The sequence below is a fragment of the Triticum dicoccoides genome, chromosome 6B (genome assembly GCF_002162155.2).
Source record: "Triticum dicoccoides isolate Atlit2015 ecotype Zavitan chromosome 6B, WEW_v2.0, whole genome shotgun sequence".
Classification (NCBI taxonomy): domain Eukaryota; kingdom Viridiplantae; phylum Streptophyta; class Magnoliopsida; order Poales; family Poaceae; genus Triticum; species Triticum dicoccoides.
The window spans coordinates 416561903-416577324 of NC_041391.1; the positions used below are offsets into that span (position 1 = coordinate 416561903).

General features: G+C 49.4%; 1 protein-coding gene across 1 annotated transcript in view; it reads left to right on the forward strand.

Annotated features, from left to right (window-relative positions):
- The first annotated feature begins 4219 nt into the window (after positions 1-4219).
- Positions 4220-15422, forward strand: part of LOC119324318 — a 14435-nt gene continuing 3232 nt past the window's right edge. The window contains exon 1 of the mRNA XM_037598106.1: positions 4220-4559. The gene's annotated coding sequence lies outside the window, so the exon portion shown is untranslated. The remainder of the gene's footprint in view (positions 4560-15422) is intronic.

The window sequence follows — 15422 nt, forward strand, 5'->3', positions numbered from 1 at the left end:
CTTATCTTATGAAAGCTAACAAACTTTGCATTCCCGAGTCTTCCCTTCGTTTGCTACTTTTGCAAGAGGCTCATGGAGGCAGACTCATGGGACACTTTGGACGAGATAAGACATTCGCCACGCTCTCCAAGAACTACTTTTGGCCCAAGATGTTTTGAGACGTCTCACGCTTCACCACCCGATGCTCTACATGTCGCAAAGCTAAGTCTAAAGCTCAATCTCATGGTCTTTACATGCCTCTTCCTATCCTTATCAACCTTGGGAAGACATTAGCATGGACTTTGTACTTGGTTTGCCTAGAACTCAAAATGGAAAGGATTCCGTGTTTGTTGTTGTGGACCGATTTTCTAAGATGGCACATTTCATCCCTTGCAACAAGATAGACGATGCTTCACATGTTGCAAATCTCTTTTGTAGGGAAATCTTGCGTCTCCATGGAGTACCAAAGGCAATCGTCTCCGACCACGACGTCAAGTTCTTGAGTTATTTTTGGAAGACCCTATGCGCCAAGCTCGGAATCAAGCTATTGTTCTCATCCGCATACCATCCTCAAACAGACGGCCAAACGAAGGTGACGAACCGGACTCTCTCCACTCTACTTCGCGTGTTGATCAAGAAGAACATCAAGGAGTGGGAAGCATGTCTACCCATCGCCGAGTACGCCTACAACCGTGCAAGACATTCGACTACCGGCAAGTCCCCCTTCGAGGTCGTCTACGGCTTCAACCCGTTGTCACCATTGGACATTCTACCTCTTCCTCTACAAGCGCGCACCAACATGGATGCGAGTGCACGGGCAAGCAACATCAAGAAGATGCATGAGGATACAAGGAACACCATCGAACGCCAAGTACAATGACTAGCGACCAAGCTCAACGTCAACAAGCAACCCATGATCTTCAACATTGGCGATCTTGTGTGGATACACCTTCGAAAGGACCGCTTCCCCAACGAACGCAAGTCCAAACTTCTCCCTCGAGCTGATGGACCCTTCAAGGTGCTAGCACGCTACAACGACAACGCCTACAAGATAGACCTACCACGAGGCAAGTACAATGTGAGCGACATCTTCAACGTCAAGGACCTTGTGCCATACCATGGAGATGAAGCTTTTGATCCGTGGTCGGATCTTTCCCAAGGGGGGGAGATGATGCGGAGCATCCCTCGCTCATCCCCATGGACGTGTCTACATCTCCCTCAACACCACTTGGACCCATGACAAGAGCTAGAGCAAAGGCTATCGAAGATAAGGTGAACTCGCTCCTTTCCGAACTTCCTCTCTCTACTCACGAGACTTGGCTACTACCTCATATGGACACTCTGTGTGTGATCAGGTACCTGGAGGAGAGCCACGGGACAGCTACACCCAATGGCCAAGGTGGCAAGGACGCCAAGCATGGACATCATGAAGGAAGGCCGTTTGTGAAGCTACAGGCACCGGACGACCGGCCGGTCCCGGACGTTCGAGCCCTGGGAGATGCTACAGCGAGGGAAGGATGACAGGACAGAGCTACAGGCCACGGACGACCGGCCCTTCCCGGACGTCCGACGACTCCCAGGGCCACGGACGACCGACGCCCTCCGGACGTCCGGCAGCTGAGCACCCAAGAGGAAATTAACGGAAGACCGAAGCCACCGGACGACCGGGCTACCGAGACCAGAGCCGAATTTACGGAAGTCCGACAGCCCCGGACGTCCGGACCGTTCCGAAGCCCCGGACGTCCGACGCCTTCCGGACGTCCGACACCTGTGAGCTGATTTCGTGTTGGGCCGCAGCCCATGTACCCCTTCGCCCCCTAGACTATATATACTCTTTCCTCCCCACCTTTCTAGGTTTAGCATTGGTTTAGCTCATATTTGTGTGAGAGCCTTGCTCATCCACTTGGATACTTCTCCTCGGAGTTCACGACCTCTTCGGAGAAGATCCCCCAAGCGGATTCAAGACCCCTTTCTAGGGAAGATCATCAAGACCTCCGTACGGAGAAGAACGGTTCCTTTGTATCCTTACCTTTGTTGATTGTGGATCATGTGTTACTCTTTGTTCTCGGGGATCTAGCACTTGTGTGATTGATTCCTTGTTGGTTTAGTGATTCTCTCTCGTTTTCCCCATGTTTCCCCTTTGTGCTTCCGCGTGTTCTTCGTGATTCCCCGTAGGATCCACTCCAAACGTGAAAGATCGTCACCATAGGGTTCCGCCCTACATCACTAGGGGTGCCAAAATGTACTCTGCATGCACCTCTCTTAGCCATGCCCCTTCCAGCTATGCTTCTTGAGTTCATTGATTCAATCCTCTTCCTCTCAAGCTCTCCCCTTTTGTCCTCGGCTGCACCTATTGCATCCACAATAGCATCACCAACAAGAACCCTATTTTCAACCAGATGTTGCACATATTGTAGCTCCAAGCGCCAGAAATCACAGGTGACCTACATAAAAAATTACATCTTTATTTCACATAAACAAATCAAGGCATGTCTTGATAAAACAGAGGAACACAACAAATTTAGTTAACCAAAATTGTTTAGTTAACTGAAAAAGTTCAGTTAACTATTATGTGCAACCTGATGCAGTACCAACAACTCCTTACAGATCAAGCATCAAGTGAAGAAGATCAAGCACACATGATTAAAATTGAACATGACCACAAAGGATTAAAATCGAACATACCACACTTATAGTGTGTAGAAGACCCACCCATCGTGCTCGTCGGTGCTTGAGCGGTAGAACTTGACCTGCTCGCCATAATTCGGGCACCCGTTCAATGGAACAACAACAGAGCGGCCACGCAGTCCAGAGCGCACGGAGCTCAGGACTATGGCGGCCACGCCGGCAGACGGAGTTCCTACAGTCAATGGCTGCGACAGCGGTGGAGGGCGACGACAATGGCTGCGACGGCTGGGAGGGAGTTTGGGAGCTAGGGTTGGGAGAGAAGAGAGCGAGGGGGGCAGGATCCGAACAGGTGAGCGGCTCGGTCTGATCAGGTGAACGGCTCGGTCCAACCAGGTGAGGGTGGGGGAACTCTTTTGTTCTGGCATTTTTGCCAAAAAAAAACCGAACGGACATGACAATCAACACACATGTGGCAAGTGTTGACTTAGGCCAGATCAACACGTACATATAAGAAATCGTAGAATGAACCGTAGGTGACCTCTAGAACAAGTTTAGTGATTGTATTTTGGGTATTTCTAACTTTTTTTGCATGGTAATACGTGTCTCATTTATATAGAATAAAGATCAAGTTACAAGGCACGTAAGCACCGATCATACATGACTGAAAAGATAGGAAGATCCTATGCCAGCGCCTGTCCCTTTCCTTCGACACCACCAAAGCGGCCACCAAAGGGTAAAAAGACAGATCACCTCTTCGCCCAAGCTCGACGCGGCTCCATCGCTGATCAGCAGCTTTACAGACCTCCAAAATAGTTTGCCAAAAGCAAAACCATAGCCGTTGAAAGAATCAGACCGGGGCAACATGTCCCCGGACACGCCATCGAACTTCAGAACTGACACCCTCACATGACGACGACATCGGAGAAGGAAACCAGAACTGCCCGCCTTCGACCACAGACCCAACACAAGATACTCCATATTCCAGCTGTCACTTGCGTAGACAACCGCCTGCGTGTACTCCTGAACGACAAGACCTCCCTGTTCCACCATGACGTCGGAGACAACGCCACAGCAACGAGGACAGAGCAGAATGAGAGACACACCTGATGGAGTCGCCACCGCCGCCTCGTCAACACCATCCATGAACCCTAACTCTGTCGATCTGAGGGATCGACAGAGACACGATGCCATCAACTCCGAGACGCCGCCATGAAGGACACCGTCGGTGTGGGAGTGGGGTTGAGGCAGATTTATTCGTCCGGACGCCGCTCCCACCACCCCAACGACGCAACACGACCTACAAATCCAAAACCTAACTACAGAGCGGAGGAACGGGGTCCCCCTCCCTCCTGCCGCCGAAGCAGCAGCCGAAGGAAGAGGGGGCCAGCGCATCGGCCGGTGGAGATCGAAGAAAAAAGTGCCTCGCCCTAGTCGCCTGGTGGCGGCGGCGGGTAGGGTAGTGCCTCCTGTATGTCGGGTATTTCTAACTACAGAGAGTAAAGTAACCACCAACGACACGTATTACCGTGAAAAAAAAAGAGTTATACGCCGTGTAGTGAATTTCTCCCGGGGAGAAATAGCTCTCTGTTGTGGCTCCGGAACAGACCAAAACCGGCCGCAACAAGATTTAGCTTCAAAAAAAACTGTGGCGCTAGGTATCCCTAAAAAAAAAAACAAACTGCGGCGCTAGGTTTGCGCCGCCAGCTCTCATCGTCGCCTCCGGCGGCCGGTCACCGGAGTGCGTCTCCGTCGCCTCGCCCTAGCCACTCCTCCCCTTCGTTCTAGCGAGCACCAACGCCAGCCGTGGCCTGGGCTTGAACCCTGGTCTCCTCCGTCGGTCCCGACCAGCGAGCACGCCTCCTTCAGCCATCTCCTCCCCTCCCGGCCTCCTCGCAGCACCGGTCGCAGCACTACTTCCACGCCTCCTCTACACCAACAAGGGCAGCACCAAGGTAGCCTTCCATTGTTCTTCTTCTTTTCTTTTTTTTTGCTTGATAGATCAATCTCTCTCTGCTTGGTTCTGTTATGCCGAAAAGGGTTATTTACAATGTCAATAGCAGCTTCTTTGTCACAGTAGGCTTGTACTTATACAACCGCAGCTTTGTTAGGAGGATCTGCATCCATAGTAACTCACATATGCTGTAGTTGACCGAGCCACCACACTTTGTTCTTTTTACTTGGCCATGAAATTACGTTTCCGCAACAAATGCACAAGTAACAGGATGGTGAGCAACGGCCATCTAGGGAACCAACCCAATCAACATAGGTGCACTCAACTTGCAAGTCCCCTTGTCTGGTACTCCCTCCATTCCTATATATAAGTCTTTTTAGAGATTCCAATATGGACTACATACGGAATGAATGAATCTACACTCCATTCCTATATATAAGTCTTTTTAGAGATTCCAATATGGACTACATACGGAATGAATGAATCTACACTCGTGTAGATTCATTCATTCCGTATGTAGTCCATATTGGAATCTCTAAAAAGATTTATATTTAGGAACGGAGGGAGTATAAAAGAGACCTTTCCCTTTGCATCATTTTGAGCTGATTTTGGGTCATGCATGTACTGGCTAACTACGTTCACAACAAAGGCAATGTCTGGACAGGTATGAGGTAAATATATTAACCTTCCAACTAATTGGTAGCGCTCCCAGCATCATTGCATAACCGGTTGTTTTGCCCAATAGGTGTAGCGGCAGGTCAACAACCAAACATAGATGTTTCCTTGAATGGATCCAAGATATATTTTGGCTATGAGAGAAAATACCCTTGGACCCTTGTGAGACCTCTATACCTGTATACCAAGAAAATATCTTAGTTGTACCAAATCCTTCACTTCAAACTCATGTGCAAGATGATATTTAGATCTGCAACTTTCTTGGAATCATCCGGAGTAATGATAATGTCATCGGCATATACTATCAGTTGGAAGATTGTATTCCACCGGATGATTACACTGATGTTCATAGGGGTATTTACACAAGAGTTATAACGGGAGGATAGATTTGTTTCAACAGAAATACAGAATCCTCCTAAAGCTACGTGACCGTGGCCGTCGTGCGGGGTGAGCAGGCAGCAACCGCGTAACTCGCACGTAATGGTATGTGACGTGCAGGAGTCTGACATGTTCCAACACCCCCGCAGTGGAAACGTGATTCAGGAGCATGTTGAGGCTGTTCCAAAACTCGTTGAAGATGACCGGCGCCAGTCCTTTGGTGTAGATGTCAACAAATTGGGATGTAGTGGGGACATGTTGGACCTTGATGTCGCTAATGCTGACCCACACGAGCATGAAATGCAGGTCTATCTTGACGTGCTTTGTATGTTGGTGTTGAACCGGGTTGCTCGAGAGGTAGATAGATGTCGTTGATGTTGTTGCAACAGACGATGGTGGCACGCCGCGGGGGTCGCTGGAGCTTTGTGAGAAGTTGACGGAGCCAATAGGACTCGGTGACGCCATTCAAGACTGTGCGGTACTTCGCCTCCGCACTAGAGCGCGACACGGTGTCCTGCTGTTTAGACGGCTATGACATGAGGTTTTGCCCAAGGAAGACGCAAAACTCGAACATAGATCGCCGCGTGTCAGGGAACCTGGCCCGGTTGGCGTCGAAGTAAGCCACAAGATGAGGGGTGCGGTGTTCACATGAAGCTGAAGCTTGAGGTGTGCACGTAGCGCATTATTTGTTTGACCAACTAGAGATGTGGCTCGTGTGCGTCCTGCATGAAGACGCACGCCTGCTGAACGACATGCGTCAGGTACAGGTGCATGCGCGTCAGTGTCAGGTATTGGAGCACCCCGGCCAAGCTCTGGTACAAGACTAGTGGAGTCTGGTGCACCGTCGTTGGCAGACAGTTTGGCGCACGCGTCGAGTGAAGTGCAGACCGGGCAAGAGTTCAACATGCTTATGCACTCCAAGATTTCCAGGGCGTACTGGTGCTGGGTGAGTGAGGGCCCAGCTGTAGTGCATTGCATGTTGACGCCAAGAAAATGGTGAGGCTTGCCAAGGTCTGTCATGGCAAATTCTTGGTGAAGTGAATCCATGATGATACAGAGAGTATCAGTGGAGTGCATTGCACGTTGACGCCAAGAAAATGGTGAAGCTCGCCAAGGTCTGTCATGGCAAATTCTTGGTGGAGTGAATCCATGATGATACAGAGAGTATCAATGGAGCTTGTCGTTAGGATGATGTCATCCATGTACATAAGTACATATGTCTTCGCATTGCAACGATGATGGTTGAAAAGGGAGCTGTAGTTCCTAGATGTGAAGCCGAGCCCGGTGAGGTGCAAGGTAAACCACGCGAACCATGTGGACAATGTCTGTTTCAATTCATAAAGCGAGTATTGGAGTGAGCAGAAGTGGTGAGGGCGATTGGTGTATATGAAGTCATAGGGCTGCTCACTGTAGACGACTTCGTCCAACTGTCGCTCACATCCAATTGATGGATGGGCCAATCGTTGGAGACAACAAAGCTGAGGACGACATGGATCGTGGACGGCTTCACCATTGGGCTGAAGGTCTCGGTGTAGTCCACACCGCCGTGTTGGATGAACCCCCGAAGCAGCCATTGTGCTTTTTGCCGTGCAAGTGTGTTGTCTTGATGAAACTTGTGCCAATAAATCCATTTGCCGTTGACGCCATTCATGTGACGAGGAACTGGACACCAAGTGTTATTCTGTAACAATGCGTTATACTTGTCTCGCATCGGGGCATACCAATGGGAATCTTCTACAGTGAAGCGATAAGAGGGGATAGGAGAGATACACGTAGTATTGAGGTTGGTTTGATTTTTAGAAAGGGAAAATCCCGATTTAGTGCGCGTGATCATGCAATAGTCGTTAATGGGTGGATCTACTGGTATCACATGCACTACTCAGAGCTGAGCTTCATGCTGAACTTCCTGAGGCTGCCGAAAGTCTTGGTCAGATTCGTTAGCAGATTCCTTTTTACGGGTCTTGATGACTACGTCGTCGACGTAGGGTTGCACATTCTTCCTGATTTGCTGGTGGAAGCATTTCTAGATGCAACACTGGTATGTAGCCCCTGCGTTCTTTAGGCCAAAGGGCATTGAGGTATAGCAGAAAGCACCGAACAACGTGATGAATGACGTCTTGATCTCACCTCCTTCTTTCATCTTGATTTGATGATATCCTGAGTATGCACCCAGGAGGCAAAGCACCTCATACCCGGTGATCGAGTCGATGACCTGATCCATGCGCGTTCTTAGGGAAAGCTTTTTCAGGCTAGTGTAGTCGATACACATTCTCCATTTCCCATTCAAATTGAGGACGAGGATTGATGAGGCACAAACTAGCAAGATGCTAAATTGCGCGGGACGCGGCCCGATCTTCCACAGTACTTGTGAAACAACAATGAACGACCGCAGCAATAGTCGCAGAAGAAATAGACACAAGAAAAAAGCCTTCGGATAAAACAAAAAGTAAGAAGCCATAGGATAAGACTTGCACTTAAATTGGTACGAGATCAGACGCGTGTACAATAGCATATCCCTAGGATTCGCAGGAACACATCCTTGGTCCCTCCCGACGTGAGGCCTTTTCTTTTGTTTTTATTCAACTCCAAACTAAAACAAATCTGACCGCGATACAAAACTGAACATGCCTAATATATAGGCGACGCAAACCAGCCGCAAACGGCGTACCAAACTCTAACTGACTTGATCACGTACTAAAAAACAAGGACACGCACTTAATTAATAAATACACTAATTAATCTTTCCGGCCACGTTGATTACATAGGACTTGTTTAGAAAAGAAAGGACTTTGCGTACTACCAAACGGAGGAGGCACCAACATCCATTTATCTTGGAGGAGTCCTGAAGTTTGGTTGACAATATCCTTTTCGGTTCGACTGGTGGATCACGAAGTTAAACGTACCGATCTGTAACACATTTGGTCGATCATATCTTGAATGCTCCATACTTCCATCTGAATATATTGTCGAGCGCGTCTTTTGTTCAGCACGTGGAGCAGCACCAAGTAAACCTGCTGTGTTTTGCACTGGAGAAATAATAGAGCCATTGTTGGGCTGGGCTGGCGAACTAGTCCTGGTGGTATACTTCCAGAATAAAGCTGTCCGCCAGGAGTCACGCTATCTCTTCTCTGAAGCGTTGAAGGTCCTGTTTGACGGGCTTCGCATCCTTGAAGACATTCAAGGAATGTTCGGCGATATCCCTTAAAACTCTGGGCATGTTGGAGGCCTGCCAAGCGAGCACGTCTCGGTTTCTTAAGGGAAATGGACGAGCTCTCCTTTTTGCTTAGGCTAAGATTTGCGCTGATATGAATGATCGTGGCGGGGTCCTCCTGATCGATGGAGATTTCTTTGGTGTCTTGCTCCGCCTGGAAGGGCGAAGAACTTTGGCCCTTCCTAGCCGACATCAACTCCTAGGCGATTTTTGGGAGATCTCCTGTTTGATGGCTTCGAATTCAGCTGCAGGTACTAACGCACCAACACACCGTATGCTTTCCTGATTGCACTGGGGAGCATGCCTGACATCCCCTTGCACAATGATGCTTCTTCTAAGGCCCGACATCTTGAGCTGGAGATGGGCATAATGGGACACCACCATGAACTTGGCATAGCAGGGCCGCCCCAATATCGTGTGGAAGGAGCCTCGCAAGTTTGTGACCTCGAAACACAAAGGTCTCACCGTCTCGATCCTGTAGTTGTCGGGGTGCCGAATAACAGTTAGGTCAACTTGCCTCACCGTGATGACATGGTGTCTAGGGATAATCTCATGGAAGGGTGTACCGGCATGTACAATTTGTGAGCGGGGGATCCCCATCTTGGCGACGGTGTCGACATAGAGGATGTTGAAACTGCTTCCGCCGTCCATCAGCGTCTTTGGTAAGCCGTACTCTTGCAACGATGGGGCCAAGGATCATGTGGTACCTGCCTGGCTGAGGGACATGCTTGGGATAATCTTCGACCCCAAAGGTGACCAGGGTCTGTGACCACTTCAGGAATTGTGGGGCTTTAGGCTTCTTTGTCCGAAGCTCCCGCCCTATGAGCATGGTGCTGCGTTTGTCTTGCGGCTTTTTGGTTTGTTGAAGACTGAGTGGCACCTGCGATCGTTCGGTTGGGATCTCGGGCTGCACAAGGTGTGCACCATGGCTAAGATCCCGATCGAAGGGGGCCTGCCACCTCTCCGCATGGGGTGAGGGGTGCGTCCATCGTCCTCAATTCCGAGATCAAGGTGCTTGCTGCCTTGTCGTCTGGCTGACTTTGCTTCCTCGCCGTTGAAACTTGTCGGCTTGGCGACTATTGGGTGCGACCAACGGCCGGGTGTTGCGTCCGCAGCCGCAATTTGCTTGTGCTGTCAGCCACGAAGTTCAGGCTCCCAAAGTGGAATGCTTGACCATCAGGGGAGGAGACGATGAGGGTCAAATTCCCCTTCGTGTTGGGGACAAATCACAAGGAGCCGAAAGAGGGCCTCCTTCCAGGTGTGAAGGCGCCAATCCGATTTGATGGATCTGCGTGCACTGCTCAGTGTTTTGTTTAGACAGTGCCGTTGAGAGACGGGTGATTTGGTTGAAGGGGCTTGCGAGCAGCGGGTCGATATGGTGGGACATGGAACAGGGGAATCACCCAGGTTCGGACCCTCTGGGAGGAGGTAAGACCCTACCCCTGCCTCTAATGTGTGTATTGTTTGGGGCTTGCCAGTGGTCAGGGAGAATGCCAGAGAGACTTGTCTCTAGGGTTACCAACTCAGCTCTCTGGGCGAAAGAGAGGGAGATGATTGTTGGATTCTTTTCTGAGAGGGGATCCTCCTCTAGGGTTTCCTCGCCTTGTAACTCTAATTGGGCTTAGGTTACATTACATGATCCTAGTGGTGGTGGTGGGCCGAGCTACCATGTTTGACCCATTGATGTCGACGGCGTCCTTTTGGGATTCCGTTTCCCCTGATCTCCCGAGTAATGCTTCTTTGCTGCCTACTCGTGTCCCTCCTGAGTAGGTGCCGTCGATTATCCTTCTCCTCGTCACATACGGTTCATCAAACATGTTGCTGTTTTTAGCGCTTCCCTGAAAAAGAATTTTAGGCACGTTCATTGTGAAGATAAGTGAGCATGCAACCTCAAGCAAATGTCTGTTTTTATGCTCCGCAACACCATTTTTTTTTTTGAGAAAACGCAAAAAGGCTTTTGCGTTTCATTATATTGAAAAGAGAGGGATAGTTTGTTACATCCTCCTAGGAGGCACCATTACAGGCGAGAAATGTAGTTTGATGTTCAATGCCATTTGAGGCAAGGAATCGTTCAAAGTCCTGGTTGATATATTCCGAACCATTGTCTGAACGTAAGCTTTTAATAGTTGATCAGCATCACTACATCTGTTAGCACATTCTGTAATGCAATCTATCTTTTGAGTAACAACAGGAATAACACATGAATTGTAAATTCCTTGAATTTCTTTTTCATCCTATATATGGTAACTTGTCAATAACATAGCTAGCTAGGGATAACAGCAATCAGGCAGCCTACAAGCGATTCCTTCAACAACCTTTTACCCAGAAACACACACAACCACAATATTGTTAGCAGAAAAGTACTCCCTCCGTTCCATAATTCTTGTCGTTGTTTTAGTTCAAATTTTATTGTATACCTTTAGTAATCTCTAGCTCTTATCCCGCCTTGGAGCCTAGCGATGGACAAAATTCTGCTTTACGGAGATTTCTATCAAGAATTCATCAAGATGTAGAGTCCATCATGCACGGTCCAGTCCCCAACAGTCTCCCTGTCTCTAGCTCCTGAAAAGCACAACAGGTAGGATCAAACCAACCCCTACAATTCAGGGATTTAGTAATAGAGCTAGCTAACTGACAAGTGGTTGACTCAAAATTTAGGAACATGTAGGAGAAGAGATAAGGACAATGTCTTGGTGCACCTAACAGATCCACGTCCTGTAATATGTGGAAGAACTACTACTGACCTAACCCTAACTAGAAGAACGCCCGTGCGTTGCAACGGGGCCACATTAACTTTAAGAGTTCAATATTAATATTCTCATACGTATCAAGTGACATCGGCGACCTTTTTTACCATCAAATCCTCTCACACACACTCTTCCTCCCTCTTCATCACTCTCTCTCCCCCTCTCCCTTTCTCTCTCTCTCTCTAACACACACACATATCCATCTTATTGGGTACGGGACCATAATCCATCTATTTCACACACACACACACGCTAGTGCAAAACAATATGGATTATGTGTATTATATTTTCCACCACAACTGAGGGAATTAATTTCATGTAAATCGGCCAGCCACAGCTCCAAGAATACGTGGAGGAGGTGGCCCGGGTCGGCGTCGGCGCCATCCGGCGCGGGTCACGGGCCCGCTTCCAAGTGTGTCTGCGCGTCGGCCACCCACGCCGGGTCCTTCAAGTGCCGCTTTCACCGCACCAACTCCCAGTGCCACAGCCACGGCCAGGGCCAGGGAAGCCGCCCTTCTTCGCCCCCTTCACCGGCCGCGGCCAACGCGGTGCCGCGGTACCCGGCCTCGCCGTCCTCGTCCTCCGGCACCGTCGCGACCCAGTGACGCAGCCCAAGCATCGGCCTCGAGAATCAAGAACGCTCGACAACGGAGAGGGAAGGGAAGATCATATACATGTCATAAGAAAGAGAGTTTATTTACTGCTCCCTCGATGTATTGTTTCCTTTGTTTGGAGATTGATTACTATCCCTGAGTTAAGGTAAGGTTAATGTGATTGAGCGATTTTTCTGAAAATCAATTATTTGTTTTCTAATTAATGTGATTGAGTGATTTAAGGTACTTCCTCCGTCACGGTTTAGAAGGCACAATTAAATTTGCGTGCGTTTCCATAATAGACAAGGTTTAGGGCGCATTGCATTTATTTCTAGTAGCTAATTAGTACTCCGGAATACTATTTCTATATGCATGCGTAGTGTGAATGTTATTTTTTAGCCCATCTCACAACCAATAGATAACAACCTAGGTCCTAGAGAATTTCCAAGCGTGCCTTCTAAACCGTGACGGAGGGAGTAGGGTTAATTAATTTAGATTTGATCTTTAGAGATTGTTCGTGATTGATTCTACATTACTAAATAACTTGCGCCAGTATGGAAAAGTATGGAAAGTTCTGATCTGTTTAGATTTCTTTCGAGGGTGACGCGAAAATAAACCGATGAAGTGGGGGGAGGGGACAAAAAAAATCTACGAAAAAAAACCAGTGAAGGTGGGGGGAGGTACCAAAATAAACCATGGGAGGTGGGACGAAAAAAAACCAGGAAGTGAGACTACCAACTGCTCCATTAGGAGTAGAGATTACTGGAAAGTAGATAAAAGTAAATGATAATATTCTTCTCTGCTTTATTGAGAGGGGTCGGCCCCTTTATATAAAAGACAAGACTTGGCCAACTAGCTGGTAAATCTATTCAAACTCTAATACTATCTCTAAACTGACTGGACTGTTTCCTAACAAAGATGCTTAATCAACTAGGACTCTAATTAAGGGATAAGACTCCACGTTTGATGCACTGGTCCACATAACATCTCTCCCTTCCTTGAAAAACAGCTTGTCCGCAAGCTGTAGGTTGTCAATTGCCTCCCAGGGGACCTTGGTCATAGTCATCAGCCTCGATGAAGATGAGCCGCGCGCATCCGTGACGCTGAACATAAATCTCGTTGCAGTTGAAGCAAAGGCCCTAGCGACGACGTTCTGCTAACTCTGCTGGAGTGAGGCGACGAACCTGCTGTGGTGGGGTTGGGTCTGGAGTGGTTGATGTCAGAACAGGTGCTAGTGACACTGGCAGGGAAGGTATTGTAACTGCGTTGACAGCAGGAAGAGCTGAGGGGCACAAGGGCTCTGTAGGACCAGAAGGCTGGTGTGGTGACGTTGTTGGAGGGAAATGTCGCTGCTCATAGGCCTTGGGGAAGAAGATGGCGGTGTGGAGGTCAGATGGCCGCTGAAGCTTGACGTCAACACGAAGACCATCGGGCAGCCCTGCTGTGTACAGAAACCGTTGTTGGGACGGTTTTAACGGCTCATTGTTGTGGCACATGAGTGCTAGAGACCTGCTGGTGTAGTCGGCAACTGAGGAAGTGAACGGCAGATGTGCCAACTCGCCCAAAGGGTTGGCGCGGAGTGACAGCCCAAACTGAACATGGCAAGCTTCCTTGAACTGCTCCCATGCCGGCATGCGGAATTCGCTCTCGAGCTGCAAGTACCAGAACTGAGCGTCATTTGTGAGGTGGTACGCTGCAGTCCAGACATTGTCAGCCTCGGCCGTGCGTTGTCCACGGAAAAACTGATCGCACCTATGGAGCCAACCAAGAGGATTGGCCGAACCATCATACCTCGGGAAGTCGAGCTTGTGGAAGCGAGGCACACCTGAACCAGAACCTGAGCCGAGGTGATTTTTTGGCAGGGGTGGAAGGGAGGTGATGGGCGGGGTGGATCCATAGATGGGTTGTGTAGGGGGGCGAGGCCATAGTGGTGTATGAAATCTGTTGGCAGGTGGAGATGTGAAGGCAGTAGAGGCGGCTGCAAAAATCTGCTGCTGCCGCTGATGGTAGGGTGGCTGCTGCTGATGGTGGGGCTGCTGGTAGGTGGGTGGCAAATTTGGGGTAGGGTTTGGGGTGGGATTTGGGCTGTAGGGTGAGAGTGCCAAGTGGCCCAGATTGATATTAGGGGGTGGCTGTGGCGAGTAAGGAGATGGCTGGAGGTGGTAAAAGGGTGCTGGAATGATCTGAGGGTGGTTGGCAGCAAAAGTGAGGGGGTGGTGGGGGTGGGCAATCTGCCCGCCGGGTGGAGGTCTGCCGCCGACGGCGATTTCCTCGCTGGAAAAGGGGACACCAGAGGTGCTGTTGGCGAGGGGAAGTACGATGGGCGAGTAGTCGTTGGGGAGGAGGGCCTGACCCGCGGAGGTGGCGGCTGCTGCAGCCTTGGAATCTGGAGGTGGGGGCAGGGCCGGCAGCCGCTGCTCGAGCGCCGTCGAGCGCTGCACCAGCCTGGCGAGGAGCGTCTTGTCCTCCTCTCGTTGACGTGCGAAGGCCTCCACTTGCTTCGTGATGATCTTCATCTGCTCCACAGCCTCGATCTCGATTTCTTTGCCCCTCATTGTAGATGGATCTGATACCAAATTGGAAGAACTACTACTGAACTAACCCTAATTACTGAAGGGCAGCCCGGTGCATGTAGCTCCCGCTTGCGCAGGGTCCGGGGAAGGGTCCGACCACTTTGGGTCTATTGTACGCAGCCTTCCCTACATTTATGTAAGAGGCTGTTTCCAGGCTAATCCTAATTACTGAAAAGTAGATAAAAGTAAACGACAATATTCTTCTCTGCTTCATTGAGAGGGGTCGGCCCCTTTATAATAGACAAGACTTGGCCAACAAGCCGGTAAATCCATTCAAACTCTAATACTATCTCTAAACTGACTGGACTCTTTCCTAACAAAGATGGTTAATCAACTAGGACTCTAATTAAGGGATAAGACTCCACGTTTGATGGGCTGGTCCACACAACAATATGTGCCATGGATCCATCAGGTACACGTACCTTATCCTTTCCTGAACAAGGTGTATAGGAAGTGAATATATTTGAAGCTCCTGTCATGTGTTTAGTAGCTCCTGCATCAATAATCCAAGATTTGATTGTGTTGTAGAACTGTGGGCCTGGTGAGGTGTCATAGCTTGGTTCTTCCACAGCCTCGATCTCATGCAAGCTAGATTCAGCTTTTGAGGAATCCTGGGAGGAAGACAAGTCTTCTGAGAGTCTAAGCTTGGAGGTGAAACCCTCAAGAGCTCGCACATCTACCACCTAC